The 13,528-nt window shown below is 39.6% G+C and overlaps 1 protein-coding gene across 36 annotated transcripts in view; it reads left to right on the top strand.

Moving 5' to 3' along the window:
* Nucleotides 1-13,528, top strand: part of MAPKAP1 (MAPK associated protein 1) — a 264,752-nt gene that overhangs the window by 76,963 nt on the left and 174,261 nt on the right. The gene's annotated exons all lie outside the window — the stretch shown is intronic.

Raw genomic sequence — 13,528 nt, 5'->3', positions numbered from 1 at the left:
AGTAGCCTCATCTGTAAAATAATAAACCATAAAATATTTGAGGGCCAGAGACAATGTTTTACAAAGCACCTGACATGGACTTGTGTTGATTAGGAATCTAGCCAGTTATTGTAGAATCAAATTCTTGGAGGCTGGGCATGATGGCTGATGCTTGTAATCCTAACAATTTGTGGGGAGGCTTGAGCCCAGGATTTCAAGACCAGCTTGAGCAACATTGGGAAGACCTGTATCTACAAAAAAGCCAGGTGCAGTGGTGCGCGCCTGTTGTCTCAGCTACTTGGGAGTCTGAGGCAGGAGGATTGCTTATGCCGGGGAGGTCGAGACTGCAGTGAGCTGTGATTATGCCTCTGCACTCCAGCCTGGGTGACAGAGTGAGAGTTCCTGGATCCTTGACTGTCTCAGAGGTTACTAGAATTAGGTGTCACTGATTCCTGGCTTTGACTGTTATGTTTCTACTTTGCAGGAGTTCTAAGGCCTTAGTTGACCCCAGGCTCAGTGTCCCCTGCCTCTCAGGGCACTTCCATCCTACTTCCCCATGTAGACAGTTTGTGTCTACACTCAGGTGTGCAAACTAATTTTGATATTCATGTCATTTGAATATGTTTATAAATTGTGTGTTTGCAAAAGCCACGTTTATTGTACTCCAAAGACATCTAAAAGTGATTTGTATTATACATGGCCTTGTCTGCTTCAACTAATATAGGTGTTTGGGAGTGAACCATGCCTACATTTCCATATCTTCTTTTCCTTCCTTTTTTTTTTTTTTTTTCAGTTAAAAATAATTGTCAAAAAAACCCATAAAATTTATTATTTTAACCAATGTTAAGTGTGCAATACAGTAGTACATTGCTGTCAGTAGACCTCTCCAACTTTATATCCATTGAACAACTTCTGTTTTCCTCTTGCCCCCAGTCTGGCAGCTACTTTTCTACTTTCTGTTTCTAAAAGTTTGACTGCTTTAGATCCTTCATAAGATATGTAGTAGTAATATTGGAATCATGCAGTGTTTGTCTTCTTCTGACTGGCTTATTTCACTTAGGATAATGTCCTCCAAGGTTCATCCATGTAGTAGCATAGGACAGGATTTCCTTGTTTTCAAAAGCTGAATAATGTTCCAGTGTATGTATATGCCATAGTCTGTGTTTCTGTTTTTTTTTTTTTTTTGAGATGGAGTTTTGCTCTTGTTGTCCAGGCTGGAGTGTGATGTTATGATCTCAGCTCACCGCAACCTCCACCTCCCAGGTTCAGGTGATTCTCCTGCTCAGCCTCCTGAGTAGTTGGGATTACAGGCCCAGGTATTTTTGTATTTTTAGTAGAGATGGGGTTTCTCCATGTTGGTCAGGCTGGTCTCAAACTCCCGACCTCAGGTGATCCGCCTGCTTTGGCCTCCCAAGGTGTTGGGATTACAGGTGTGAGCCACCACGCCCAGACCCATTCATCTTTTGATGGACATTTAGGTTTTCACCTCTTAGCTATTGTTAATAACGCTGTGCTGAACATGGATGTACAGATATCTCTTTGAGATCTTGTTTTCAGTTATTTTGGATATATACCAAAAAGTGGGATTACTAAAATTATATGGTAATGCAATTTATAATTTTTTAAGGAACCTCACATTGCTTTCCATCTTGATTGCATTGTTTTACATTCCTACCAACAGTGCACAGGCTTCTACTTTTCCACCTCCTTTCTGACACTTTTTATTTTCTGGTGTGTGTGTGTGTGTGTATGTTTTGACTGTGTGTGTGTGTGTGTTTTGACTGACCATCCTAACAGGTGTACAGATGGTACCTCATTGTGGTTTCAATTTGTGTTTCTCTAATATTAGTGATGTTGATCATCTTCTCATATGCTTGTCCATTTGTATGTCTTATTTGGAGAAATGGCTATTCAAGTCCTTTGCCCATTTTAAATGTTGTTGTTCTTGTTGAGTTGTAGAGTTCATTATATATTCTGGCTAGATATATAACCCCTGATTAGATGTATGGTTTGCAAATATTTGTCTTGTTGGATAGGTTGCGTTTTTACTCTGTTGATTGTTTTCTTTGCTGCAAAAGAGTTTTTGCATTTGATATAGTCCCATTTGTCTGTTTTTGCTTTGGTTTCCCATGCTTTTGGTTCATATTTGAAGAAATTATTGTCACATCCAATGTGATGAAGCTTTCTCCCATGTTTTCTTCTAGGGGTTTAATAATTTCAGGTCTTACATTAAGTCTTTAATCCATTTTGAGTTAATTTTTATACATGGTGTAAGATAAGGGTTCAACTTCATTCTTTTGTATGTGGCTATCCATACAAAAGAATCCATATAATTTGTTTTCCTAGTGCCATTTGTTGAAGAGACATTTTCTTTTCTTAAATGGCTTATAATGAGAACACTACTCAAGATGTAAAAATGGCATTTAGAGTGTATCCTTTATATGGCTCCTGATAATCTGCATAATGAAGGATTTTATTTAAAATGCCTCTTTCCCACCTTGTCACCTGCCCTGTCTTCTTGCCCATTCCATTTTCTGTCATATCATGTGCATTGTATGTGGTATTCTTCTGCCTGGAATGTCTTCCTCTATAGTGAATTCCTGTTTATCCTTTAAGATTCAGCTCGTACATGGCCTCCTCTGACTCCTACAAGTTCACTACCACAGTACTTATGACACTCCATTGTAATTATGTATTTATATATCATTTTCTCTCATAGAATGTAAGCTGTGTGTGGACAGGGCAATGTCCACTTGATCTTTCTAACGCCAGCAACTACCATAGACCCTAATACTAAGTAGTCACTTTGTAAAATTAAATGAAGAGGCCACCTTTGTCACAGATAATTATAAAATGGTACACGGCAGGATGCCTCAGTTTTTATGTAACTGAGCTTCTGTCTCCTCGTTAAGAGACAGAATTAGGAAGTGAATTAGTTCTCTGAGATCTCTTCTAGCTCCCACAGCCTATAAAAACCGTGGGATTTCTTACCTGAATGCTTTCAGAGCTTTGTTCCCATATATCCCACAAGACCTACCATAAAGTAGGATAAAATCTTAACTTTTTGGAGGACGAGATGGGGTGGGGTGTAAGGAATTTTGCCATTTAGGAGTCAGGTGAAAAGCTGGGTACAGTGGCACACACCTGTAGTCCCAGCTACTTGAGAGGTTGAGGTAGCATATGTGGCCCAGCCTGGGCAACATACTGAGACACTGTCTCTTAAAAAAACACGAAAAGAGTCAGGTGAAGTCAAGTGTGCTGGCAGGGCCCTCCTAACGTGTTCTGGTGCCAGTGGTTCCCTCCCTCCATGCAGCCCGGCTGTTCCCATCCCACTCTTTTCTGGCTTCACTATTCCCATCTCTGAAACTAGAAAGATTAGAGAGGGTCTTCACTTTTATGGTTCACTATATGTATGTTTAAGGGGGAAATGAATGTATTTTGAAAAAAAATATTTTAATGTTGGGAAATGAAAAATTAATTTTTACATAATAACTTAAAAGTAAAGCCTTAAAAATCTAGCTATTGGAAATATACTCAAGATAGAAGGCTTTTTTTTTTTTAGATGGAGTTTTGTTCTTATTGCCCAGGCTGGAGTGCAATGGTGCAATCTTGGCTCACCCCAGCCTCCGCCTCCCAGGTTCAAGTGATTCTCCTACCTCAGCCTCCTGAGTAGCTGGGATTACAGGCATGTGCTACCACGCCTAGCTAATTTTGTATTTTTAGTAGAGATGGGGTTTCTCCATGTTGGTCAGTCTGGTCTCAAACTCCTGGCCTTAGGTGATTTGCCCTCCTTGGCCTCCCAAAGTGCTGGGATTACAGGAGCAAGCCACTGTGCCCAGCCTGATAGAAGGCACTTTAATGGGAGATAAAGACATTTTAATGGCAGTAGGGTATGTATCATCTTTGGGACAGTGTGAAATTTTTACAGTTACCGGAAGGGTTCATTGATTAAAGATGATCATAAGACATTGCCTTAGTTTCTGTTCCCCTTCTAATTTTCTGTGATTTTATAATGATGAAAAATTTACAGAAGGCTTCAGTGGGATGAGCCCTACTTACTTCTATCGTTACATATGAATTGCACCTACAGTTTTTGTTGGCTTGTTTGATTGTTTAAATTGAATCCTGACTCCACCACTTAGTAGCTGTGTGGTGGAAAAAAAAAAAAAAGAAAAGAAAATCACTTTTCTCTAAGCCTTATTTTCTCATCTGTAAAAGGGATATGATGATAGTATCTTCTTTATAAGATTGTACTGATAATTAAATTAGATAAATAAACCTCTTGCATAGTGACACATAAATCTTCTGTATGTGTTTGTAATTATTAGGGATTTTGGATGTGAATGTTAATCACACCTCTCTGATCTGACTTTGGAACCTCGAGAGTTAGATGGAGAAATCAGAAAAATGGAATAAAACACAACTACATTATTATTAGTAAATCTGGTTAGAATCTGCAGCCCTAAACAGGCTTCCTTAATTCCTTTCCCACTGAGTCTGGACTAGCACTCTCCAGTAGAACTTTCTATGATGATGGAAATGTTCTGTATCTGCACTGTTCAGTATGGTAGTTATTGGCCACATGTGACTGTTGAGTACTGGAAATGTGGCCAGTGTGGTGATGGAATTATGTTTTTAATCTTATTTAAATTTAAATTTAAATAGCCAAATGTGGCTAGTCGTTGTTGGACAGTGTAGGCACTCACCCAGGGAGAGATTGGATCTGCATAGGAGACAAACTTACTAGAATTGCTGTCTCATACCCTTTCTGTGCCAGTAATAGGGTCAGAGGGAGCCAGACCCCACAGACCTGTTTCCAGGAGGCTGGCCAGGGCCCTGACCCCAACATGCTGAATACACAGAAGCAGTTGCTGAGCAGGCATTTTTCAGAGAGCCTGGAACAGGTGAGGCCATGCCAGGTACAAGGAGAAGTGTGGGGATTGTTCTTCCCAGTATTTGTTAAAGTGTAGAAAGACCTATTTTATGATTAAAGCTAGAAAATGTGGTAGAGCAGTTCCCCTTACCTAGTTCCCTTATAGTTCTATAGAATAGGTAGAGTAGTTCCTCTTACACTTACAGAGACTAAAGGTTGTACAAAGCATTTTCTCATTCAGTCCTTAATGATACAGACTTTTCATATTTTGCTTCATACTATACTTTATGTTGAGTAGTTTTTTCTTATGTACTTTCTTACCATATAATTGGGCAATTAAAATGTAGCCTATTTTTCAGACAGAACAAGGATAAAAACTTAAAACTACAATTAAAATAAAATGTTTTATAAGACTTTGCCGTGAATTCTGTGTGACCTGTTTTTGTCTTTTGTTGTTGTTTGTTTGTTTGTTTGTTTGTTTTTGAGATGGAGTCTCACTCTGTCACCCAGGCTGGAGTGCAGTGGTGTGATCTCAACTCACTGCAACCTCTGTCTCCTGGGTTCGAGTGATTCTCGTGCCTCAGCTTCCCAAGTAACTGGGATTACAGGCACACACCACCACGCCAGGCTAATTTTTGTATTTTTAGTAGAGATGGGGTTTCACTATATGGGTCAGGCTGGTCTCAAACTCCTGACCCCCAGTGATCCACCTGACTTGGCCTAACAAAGTGCTGGGATTACAGGTATGAGCTGCTGTGCCGGGCAGTCCTGCCTCAGTTTTATCCTGCCTCAGTTTTATTGAACATGGCTTTTGCTAAGCTTCTAAAAAGCCAGCTGCTGCTTTGCAGGATTGATTATTTTTCCCCCTCTTCATATTCTTTTCATCAGGGTTAAATATCAAAGCAAGTCCTAGATGGTATAGCTTATAGCTTTCTTTTAGAAAGGGGAAAGTTTGATATTTCTTTTGAGACTTTCCCAAAATAGTATATTGCTTATGGGTCAGCAACATGTACAATAATTGTGTAGTTTCATGGTGTGGAATGTTCTGTTGTCCACGAGTAACTGAGTGAATTAGAAATGACAGTATTTTGGAATGTAAATTCCCTTTCTTGCTTTTTAATTTTTAGTTGACATGTAATAATTGTATATATTGGTCTGGGCACAGTGTCTTATGCCTGTAATCCCAGCACTTTGGAGGACTGAGCGGGGGAGATCATGAGGTCAGGAGGCCAATGTGGTGAGACCCCATCTTTAAAAATACAAAAATTAGCTGGGCATGGTGGCACACTTGTAATCCTAGATACTCAGGAGGCTGAGGCAGGAGAATTGCTTGAACCCAGGAGGTAGAGATTGCAGTGAGCTGAGATCGTGCCACTGCACTCCAGCCTGGGTGACAGAGTGAGACTCTGTCTCAGGAAAAAGGAATGAATGAATGAATGAATGAATGTACATATTTATGGGGGTGGAGAGTGATATTTGATGAATGAATGAATGTACATGTTTATGGGGGTGGAGAGTGATATTTGATACAGGTATTGCAATGTGTAATGATCAGAGAAATTAACGTATCTATCACCTCAAACATTTATCATTTCTTTGTGTTCTGAACATTTGAAATTCTTTCTTTTATATTTTTGAAAATATGGAATAAATTATAATTAATCATTTATCCTACAGTGCTGTGGAACACCAGAGCTCCTTCCTCCTATCTAGCTATAATTTTGTACCCATGAACCAGCCTCTCCCCACCTACCCTTCCCCATACTCCTCCCAGCCTCTAATATCCACAATTCTACTCCCCACTTCCATGAGCTCAATTTTTTTTAAGCTCCCACATGAGTGAGAACATATATTTATCTTTCTGTGTCTTAACATAATGTCCTCCAGACTCATCCATGCTGCCACTAGTGTTGACAGGATTCCATTCTTTTATATGACTGAACAGTATTCCATTGTATATGTATACCACATTACCTTATCTGTTCATCTGCTGATGATTCCACTTTTTACTCTCCTTTTAAAAATAAACAGTGGTTACAGTTCTAAACTTTTCTGTTGATACCTGATATACAGGTATCAAATATGTTCAAATTATTAAATAGTAACCTTAACCCATGTATAGTTACGGGGTATGAGAAGTTATTTTAATGACCATGTAATTTGTAGAGTGAGGATATAGCACATCTAAAGCAGCCTTCAGTTAACTAGAGGCTGTTTAATCTAAATGTGTACATTTCAATTAACGCACCTTTGCTAACTTCTTATCTGACTTTATTGCTATTTTATTTGGTTCAGTTGATTGAAACATCCTTGAAAAGAGCTATTGCCTTGAAGTAGTAAAGCACTGATAAAGTATTTACTGTGTGTTTGGCATTGTTCTAAGTATTTTATATACATTATCTCATTTAATCCTCATATGAACTTCTAAGATAGTTAGTATTGCTGGTTTACATTGGTTTATAGATGTGGAAAATTCTCTGCACTTGTTTTCTCTCTTTTAGACAAGGGTTAATAATATTACCGACTTCATTGTGTTAATGAGAATTAAATTAGATAATACATGTCTACCATGAAGTAAGCACTCAGTAAGTGATAACACTTTTGTGTTTTGTTTTTGTTTTTTTGAGAGAGAGTCTTGCTCTGGTGCCCAGTCTAGAGTGCAGTGGCATGATCATGGCTCACTGCAGTCTTTACCTCCCAGGCTCAGGTGATCCTCCTGCCCTAGTTTCTGGGGTAGCTGGGACTACAGGCACATGCCACCACACCTGGCTAATTTTTGTATTTTTGGTAGAGACCCGGCCTTGCCATGTTGTTCAGGTTGGTCCCATACTCCTGAGATCAACAGTCTGCCCACTTTGGCCTCCTGAAGTACCTGGATTAAAGGCATCAGCCACCACACCTGGCCTGATAACATTGTTGTTATTCTTGTTTTATTATTTGATTTCATGTTTTAAATAGGTGATACATTTTTATGGTACAAAAAATGTAAAAGGGCATTGTACAGTGAAACATGTCTCACTTCCTCCTGTCCCCCATTCATGTCATTCCTACCAATAACCAGTTGATTAGTTTGTATATCTTCTAGTGTCCCTAAGAAAATATACTTATTTTTCTTCTCTTTTACAGAACATGTAGCATATTATTAACACTTTTCTGGAGTTTGCTTTTTTCATGTAACATTGTGATTGGAAATCTGTCTCTGTTAATGCCAGAGAATTTCTCGTCCCTTCATATAGCTGCATAGTATTTCATCATTCGGAAATAGTGTAAGGGTTATTGCCGAGTTTAAAATGAGGAAACTGAGGCCAGTATAAGAAAATTAAATGCCAATTTATTCAGCTTCTGGGTGAGGTTCTCTGGTCTGGGAAAAGGGGGCCAGAGAAGTCACGCTGACTTCCTGGGGCGTGGGGTTTTTATGGCTATGAGGAACGAGCAAGAGCTGCGTGCTCTGATTGGCTCCAGGGGAGCAGGATTGGGATGGGGCCGGGCCGCCATTGGTTGGCGAGTTGTTGGGTGGGTTTTCCGGTGTGAGAGCGGGCCAGGGTTGCATGCTGGAGCCTTCCAGGGGAGCCATGCTGAGGAGCTAGGTGCCGAGTGCAGAGTCAGGTGCTGAGTGCAGAGGTGGGTGTGTCCGGCCTCCCAGTGAGGCAACCGGCCTTACAAATAGTATAATTTATGTAACTAATTCTCTTTTGGTGAAGACTTGAGTTGTTTCTAATCTTTTACACATTACAAATAATGCTGTACAAATAATTACAAATAATCTTGTACTATTACAAATAATCTTGTACATATGGCATCTTGTACATGTGCAATTATGTGTGTAGGATGAATTCCAAGCAGAGTTGCTGGGTAAAACATAATACGCATTTTAATTTTTGTAAGTATTGCCAAATTGTCCTCCTTTGGGATTGTTTCAATTACACTCCTACCAGCAGTGTAAGACCTTGCCTGTTTCTCCATATCCTTGTCACCGAAGTTGTCAAATGTTTGGATTTTTGCCGGTCTAGAATCTGTATATAATTTTTTTTTTTTTTTTTGAGACAGAGTCTTACTCTGTCACCTAGGCTGGAGTGCAGTGGCATGATCTTGGCTCACTTCAACTTCTGCTTCCTGGGTTTAAGCAATTCTCCTGACTCAGCCTCCAGAGTAGCTGGGATTGCAGGTGCACCCCACCACACCCAGCTAATATTTGTATTTTTAGTAGAGGTGTGGTTTCACCATGTTGGCCAGGCTGGTCTCCAACTCCTGACCTTAGGTGATCCGCCCACTTTGGCCTCCTAAAGTGCTGGGATTATAGGCAGGAGCCACTGCTTCTGGCCCAAATCTGTATAATTTTAATTAAATTACATTTATCTTATTAGTGAGATTGGGCTTCTTTTTATTTGTTTAAGAATCTTGACAGTTATTGTTAACTACTCAGATGTGTTGGATTCTTGAACTTTTTCGTATTTTCTAAGAGTTTTAAAAATATATTAGGGAGATTAGCCTAGTTTATTGTGTATCTTGACTTTGTTGATGGAATTTTTTTGTTTGACTTGGCACTAATTTTTTTATTGTAGCAAAATACGCAAATTTTGGCTTTATAGCTTCTGGATTTTGAATTAATGTGGAGAAATTTTTTTCAAATGTCTTGCATAGTTTTAAATTTTGTTCCTAGGTATTTGTAGTTACAGTTGTAAATGGGGTCTTATTTTCTGCTCTGTTTGTATATATGAAGGTTGCTGATTTCTCTGTGTTAATTTTGTATTCCTTTATGTTACCAAATTCTCTGTGGTACTTCTTCATTTGTTCTTTTAGGATTTTCACACATATAAAAGTATTGTTGATTTGCAGGGATATACAGAATAAAATTCAGATTTTTTTTCTTTGACAGTCTTGCTCTTTCACCCAGGTTGGAGTGAAGTACGTGATCTCAGTTCACTGCAGCCTCCGCCTCCGAGGGTTCAAGCAATTCTCCAAAATACAGATTTTTTTTAAACCTCTTCGATTTCCATTTTTATACCTGTGATTTCCTCTTGTCCAGTGTTGTTGCTATTGTTAATGTTATCACTATCACCACCATAGTACTTGTCATTAAGCTAAATGTTGGCATTGGGGGAACGTTAACTCCCTCTTTAAATGCAAGACATGAATATCTCTCAGATGTGACTAGCCCATGTTTATGGTAAGCAGAAGATACTAGGACCTTTTTTGTTGTTGTTGTTGTTGAGATAGGGTCTTACTCTGTTGCCCAGGATGGGGTGCAATGATGTGATCATGGCTCACTGTGGCCTTGATCTCCTGGGCTCAAATAATCTTCACACCTCAGCTTCCTGAGTACCTGGGACAGTAGGCATGTACCACCATGTCCAGCTAATTTTTAAAAATGTTTGTAGAGGTAGGGTTTTACCACATTGTCCAGGCTGATCTCAAACTCCTGGGCTCAAGGGATCCTCTTATCTTGGTCTCTCAAAGTGCTCAGCCTAAGACAAATTTTCATGAGTAAAAATAAGGGTGGGGGGGGTAAATGAAAATGTCTTTGAATTCTTTTAAGTGACCCTTTCCTGCATTGCTAATGAGAACCTATATTAAATAGCTGTTTGTTGTTTTAGCATTATTGAAAAACATATTTGAGGTGTGTATTTTGAGTGGCTGTGGGTCTTTTCTGTCTTTGAAATCACGTGGTATTCTTTTTAATTCTGAAAAATAATTAGTTCTTGACAGTACACTGTACGATTATATATTTGTGTTTTAGTAGTAATCTTGCATTTTCCTAAATACAGACCAACATTTGAATTAGCAGCTGAAATTAGAACTTGAATGAAACTTAGTAGGAGTTTGAGATTTTACTTTTCTACTTTCTTTTCCTTGATTCGTTGTATTCCAATAATGGGTACTGGGTTGTCTCTAACATTCAGCCTGTTGCCTACCCTTTTTTTTTTTTTTTGAGATGGAGTCTTACTTTGTCACCGAGGCTAGAGTGGAGTGGCATGATCTCAGCTCACTGCAACCTCCCCGTGCAGGTGCAAGTGACTCTCCTGCCTCAGCCTCCCTAGTAGCTGGGACTACAGGTGCTTGCCACCATACCTGGCTAATTTTTGTGGTTTTAATAGAGACAGGGTTTCACTGTGTTGGCCAGGCTGGTGTCGAACTCCTGACTTCAGGTGATCCTCCCTAAGTTCTTTTTTTTTTTTTTTTGGGGGGGGGAGGAAGGCAGGAAGGAAGGAAGGAAGGAAGGAAGGGAGGAAGTGGGGAGGGAGGGAGGGAAGGGAAGAAAGGAAATCAAGCAATGAAAGAGACATTGCCGACCTGGATCTAGAGGTTTACAAGTTGATTTCTTTTTTTTTGAGAGAAGGAAAGAAAAAATAAATAAATAAATAAGTAAAGGATAGGAAGAAAGAGAAAGAGGGAGAGTAAATGGAAATATTGCTTTATTTTGAAAAAAATTGGGTATTAATAATGGCCAATCAATGTTTCATTCAAACTTATGGGTAGGTGTGATGTGGTATTGACAATAATGTATATTTTGTGTATTTGAAGTGGAGTGCTCTATAAATATTTATTAAGTTTACTTGTTCTGGATCTGAGTTCGAGTCCTTGATATCCTTATTAATTTTCTGTCTCATTGAATCTAAGTCTCCTATCTGGGTGTTAGGATCGTTAGCTCTTGTTGTTGCATTGATCCTTTTACCACTATATCTTTGTTGCTTTAAAATCTATTTTATCCGATACAAGAATTGCAACTCCTGCTTTTTATTTATTTGTTATTTATTTTTGCTCTCCATTTGGTTGGTAAATCTTTCTCCATCCCTTTGTTTTGAGTCTTTGTGTATCCTTGCATGTGAAACAGGTCTGGATGTAACATGCCGTTGGGTTTTGGCTGTGTCTTTTGAATGGGAATTTAGTCAATTTAAATTTAGAGTTACTGCCGTTTGATGTTGACTGGCTGTTTTATCCATTTGTTGGTGTAAATTCTTCTTTATGTTGGTGCTCTTTACTTTTTGGTGTATTTTTAGAAAGGCTAATACTGGTTGTTTCTGTGTGTAATGCTTCTTTCAGAAGCTCTTGTAAAGCAGGCCTGGTGGTAATAAAATCTCTGAGTTCTTGCTTGTTCATAAAAGATTTTATTTTTCCTTCAGTTGTGAAGCTTAGTTTGGCTGGATATGAAATTCTGGGCTGAAGGTTCTGTTCTTTGAGGATGTTGAATATTGGCCCCCCACTCTCTTCTGGCTTGTAGAGTTTCTGCCGAGAGATCTGCTGTAAGTCTGATAGGCTTGCCTTTGTGGGTAATCTGACCTTTCTCTCTGGCTGCCCTTAGTATCCTCTCCTTCGTTTCAACCCTGGTGAATCTAACAATTATGTGCCTTGGGGTTGCTCTTCTTGAGGAATATCTTTGTGGTGTTCTCTGTATTACCTGGGGTTGAATGTTGACCTGCTTTGCTAGTTTAGGAAAATTTTCCTGAATAATATCCTGAAGGGTATTTTCCAGCTTGGATTCATTCTCTCCGTCGCATTCAGGTACACCTATCAAACGTAAATTTGGTCTTTTCACATAGTCCCACATTTCTTGGAGACTTTGCTCATTCCTTTTTATCCTTTTTTCTCTAATCTTTTCTTCACGTTTTATTTCATTAAGTTGGACTTGACCTCTGATATCCCTTCTGCTTGAACAATTCGAGTGTTTAAACCTGTGCATACTTCTCGGAGTTCCTATATTGTATTCTTCAGTTCCATTAATTCACTCATACTCCTCTCTAAGTTGTCTATTCTCAATAGGATTTCATCAAACCTTTTTTCAAAGTTCCTAGTTTCTTTACATTGGGCTACAACATGTTCTTTTAACTCACCGAAGTTTGTTATTATCCATTCCTTGAAGAGTGATTCTGTCATCAGGAGGCGCTTGTTCTCCATCAAGCCTTGTTCCATTGTTGATGTGGAACTGTGATCATCTTTAGAGGGAGAGGCGTTCTGACTTTGAGTATTCTCAGCTTTTTTACGCCGGTTTCTTCCCGTCATTGTAAATGTATCCTCCTGTCGTCTTTGAAATTACCAACTTTCAGATTAGGTCTCTTGAGTGGACGTCCAGGTTGTTAGTTCCCAGGGCCAGAGCAGCAGTGTTAAAACTGATGGTGCTTTTCTGCCCAGGATTCTCCTGTCGGGCTTCCTTCTTGTTTCCGTAGTAGGCGACTCTGCCTTCCCGGGGCTCCAAACCTCGGTCAGAAGGGGAACCGGTCTCGTTTACTCTGCGCCGAGCGCTGCCACGTCGAGGTGCCGGCGGAACCGCTGCGCCGACCACGAGAGTCGCGCTGGCGACTCGTGTGTTTCCACCACTGGGGGATCTTCTGCTCCGTGAGCGACCAGACTTTGTCTGAAAGCGTGGCGTCCTCTAGTTCTCCGAGCCTTCCCTGAGAGCTGCAATCCCGGGATGTTAGCGATCGGCCATCTTGGATCGTTCTCCCTCCCTAAGTTCTTAAAGGAAGTTACTCGTTGCTTGGGAGTAATTGGCTGCTTTTCCTCTCCACATATGCTGGAAAGGTTATGAAGCTTTTTACCAGTGTATTAGAGAAATGGGTTCACTTGTAAAAATTTTTGTTTTAAATTAGAAAAAATTAAATACTGAGTAAGCATAGACAATTTGTGAAGTATCTACAAGGTATAATTAGTTGTACAATAGTCACTCATGCAGCTAGCACC

The sequence above is a fragment of the Callithrix jacchus genome, chromosome 1 (assembly GCF_049354715.1).
Source record: "Callithrix jacchus isolate 240 chromosome 1, calJac240_pri, whole genome shotgun sequence".
Classification (NCBI taxonomy): domain Eukaryota; kingdom Metazoa; phylum Chordata; class Mammalia; order Primates; family Cebidae; genus Callithrix; species Callithrix jacchus.
This window is presented reverse-complemented; position numbering and strand designations above follow the sequence as displayed.